Below are 3,560 nucleotides of genomic sequence, written 5' to 3'. Positions count from 1 at the left end.
CATATGAAAGAGGTAAGCGAAAAATAAGGCACAACCAAAAAATAACTTTTCACATTTTTTTCTATTTCACCCTTAGTGGAACAATAAATACAATGGCATAGCTTCTATTCATCTTATTTACACAGTACAATACTTGAATTTTACCGGGTTTCCAGCCCAAATGTTTTGTGACATTAACAGGAGAATGTGTTGCAGCATTTCTACAGCCAAGCACTTCAGGAGATCATCACAAAGAAAAAACAATACATAGAATAGCTGTTAAATACAATTATAAACTGAGGGAACTCTGCAGCAGAGAATCAACTTGTGGCATTTACTAATTGATGACAGTAGCATTAAAAATAGACATTCCCTTTAACACATAACTAACATGCCAGTTACTTATACAAAGTCTAAGACGAGCATTTCTGTAGCCTCCTTCTTAATGATACAGTAAATGTTCACTAACAAAAAAGAGCAATAATAGATAACTGTCTGCCTGTTAAAAAGAACCTCACAGCCCCCAAAAGCTTTCTTACATTCCAGACAATACAGGCAATGACTACAACATTCCATAAAGTAGAAAACAGACCACAGGACAAAATCTCAGCATAAAGATTTGATTTTAATTTATAGTGACAAAAAAAAAAAAAAAAAAAAAAAAAAAAAAAAAAAAAAGGAATAAATTAAGCAGCAGACTCTGGTCTTAGCTATGTAGGAACTGAAATAAGGTGAGGTAGGAAGACAAAATAAGGAATTTATATTTTCCAATGCAAAATAGAAGCTCATGAGGATGAGGGAGTGTTCCTCTCCTTGTACAGCCACAAACCTTTTTTTGCATATCCAGCTCGGTGTGTTTCCTTTTCGAAAGTGTGCCTAGAAACACACATGCTGTGACTGACCACCTAGAGGCAGGATAGGTTCTGTGGAAAAGCAGTCTCCCCCTATAAATTACCATTACAATCATCTCTCAACAGAAGACAGTGAACTATTAGCATTTAGTACTTTGTTTCGAAAGACACAAATTTGCAGGTCATTAAATTTAACTGCCTAGCTGAGAAGTAAACTGAAATCAAAATCTAATATCATATCATATTCTCAGCTGTTACATGTTTCAATTGTAACAACCCACCAGGTACCATTGAAATAATTGTCGTATAATATGCCGTCCAGGACTGTGAAGCGCTTTCCAATAGACCAGTATCTGCACAGGCTTTGATTCTCAACTAGTACCCACTGATTCCAAACTTGGAACTCAAGATTTATACCAGTTGATGATCTGTTCCCCTGTGTGTGCAAAGCTGGTATACCAGAGCAGGGATGTCCTGCACTACGTGCACTTTCAGAACATTGCAAAGATTTTTAAGTAACCCTTAATTACTTAATTAATTATTTAATTACTTTTAAAAAAATGAGCAAGTTGAGTTGTAACCAACTTCTAACCATGTTGGAACAGACACCATAATCAGATGCTGTGAGACAGGGTTTCCAGCTTTCACACTGTTCTAGTATAGCACATGATTTTCATGTTATTTCTATCACTCGAGCAGATAGCCTTGCACAAGACATCTCCATTTTAATATCTCAGCTGAGATTCTATGTTATGACACTACATCATTAACAAAACTCTGGTCAAAACTGGTCTATACTCATTAACAAAAAACATTAACAAAACTGGTCTATACTCAAACTCTAGACAACAGTGTTAAAAAAAATCAACAATGAAAGGTGCAAGTGGCATGAATTTACTGCATCCTCTTAACATTTTCCTTCTAAATACAAAGCGTGTGAGGCCTTACAAAGTTAAAAGAAAATAAATACTGAAACAGCAAATTAATTCCATGCTAATGAAGCTTACAGAAAGGCTACTGAAAAAAATGTTTAGATGTAAAAATCAATACTTCATATACAAAATTAAGTATTTAGAACTAAAGTGGTTTAGAAAAATCTGTCTTTCAGTTTTTTTTACCTGCTTACCTGATGCACATGAGCATAATCGTCGTTGATAAGCTCCAGTCTCCACTCCTCTTTTTTTCTCCCCCAACTTTTGAAGTAGATTTTTCTGCAAAATACACCTTTAACACATTTTTCTACTTCTTAGATTTTTTTTTAATAAGACTATTACAAATTCATCTCTTATACTTCAGCACTTTGTTTCACTTAATATAACTACTATTTCTTTGAAGCATAAAGATGTACACAGTTTGCTAGACACATTTTTTAAATATCTTATCCACAACCTTCTCATTCTTCAGAGAGACCTTTATAAACCAGTACAACCAAAAGCAATAACTTCCTTAAGAAGAACTGGTCTGAATCAAGCACCTCTCAAATAAAGTTTTCTAAGACAAATCCTATATTGGATTTTCAAAAAAAAAAAAAAAAAAAAAAAGAAGAAAAAAGAAGAAAAAAGAAAAAAAAGGAATAATATGTTATTGATGTTAATTTGCTTGATTAATCTATCTCATACACTGGCTTCACAGATAGCAAATCATTTTCACTGTGTTCAGTCCAGTCCACTTTTCCCTAAATAAACAAGTCACAAACGTAATCAAAACATTGCCCTCCAAAACAAAGGAATAATTTTATCAGGCATTCAGGCATATTGGCCATGGAAATACTTAAAAGAAAAACAAAGCAAACCACATGGCTATAACAAAATCTGTACATTATTTTTCCCAGCCAAGTAAAATGCTTAAGCAGACAGTGAAGTTCCATAAGCTTGAATTAATAGTCAGATGGATTTATAGGTATTCAGGTTACTATTCTTTCTGTACTCTTTCTTACTTTTCAGTAAGGCTTCATCATTGATCTCATCTGCATTCATAAGCTTGAAGAGGAGGAGACACTCCTGTGTATGTGAAAACAGTTTAAATAAAATTGTTCAAGGCTTGCTGTAAACTGTTATGCTGCAATACACAAGTGAATAGAATCTTAGACTTGTACTAGCATCTCTGATGCTTCATTAAAAACAGTTGCAAAATCCAACTGGCTCAGCATTAGTATCTTGAGTCTATTATCTTAGACTATCTGTTGGTGTTTTTTTGTTGCTTTTTGACAATAAAATACTGGACATAAAATTAACCTGAACAAGCTGCTGTAACTATTGCACCTATTTTAACAATTTTCCTTTGTTCAGTTTTAGGTTTGATTAAGACAATATAGTATGGTATTTACACCCTAAGTTTCTATAGGCGAATGAAGTGGCTTCAGTACAACCCCGTCTTCATAGAAACTTCCAAGAAAATACGAAATCCTTCATTCATTGATTCCCCTTGTACAAAAAATTGCCAACTTTGTCTACATAGTAGAAACTGAAGAGGCAATGTTTGTATACTTATGTAAATACACACATATATATAGCTAAGTGGATAGATACAAGTATGGATGTCCATACTATCAATAGACAAAAACAGACACATATATTTATACATACGAAAATAAGTTGGTTTAGTTTGCATCATTCAGGAGAAGGTCATACTCCCAAGTTAGACTGAATCTTCTGGCCATTAAGTCATCAAATCAAACTTCAAGTTCATAAACTATGAGGGTGGACACCGGCATATGCAGAGTCTTTTCAG

The sequence above is a fragment of the Tetrao urogallus genome (assembly GCF_951394365.1).
Source record: "Tetrao urogallus genome assembly, chromosome: 8".
NCBI lineage: Eukaryota > Metazoa > Chordata > Aves > Galliformes > Phasianidae > Tetrao > Tetrao urogallus.
This window is presented reverse-complemented; position numbering follows the sequence as displayed.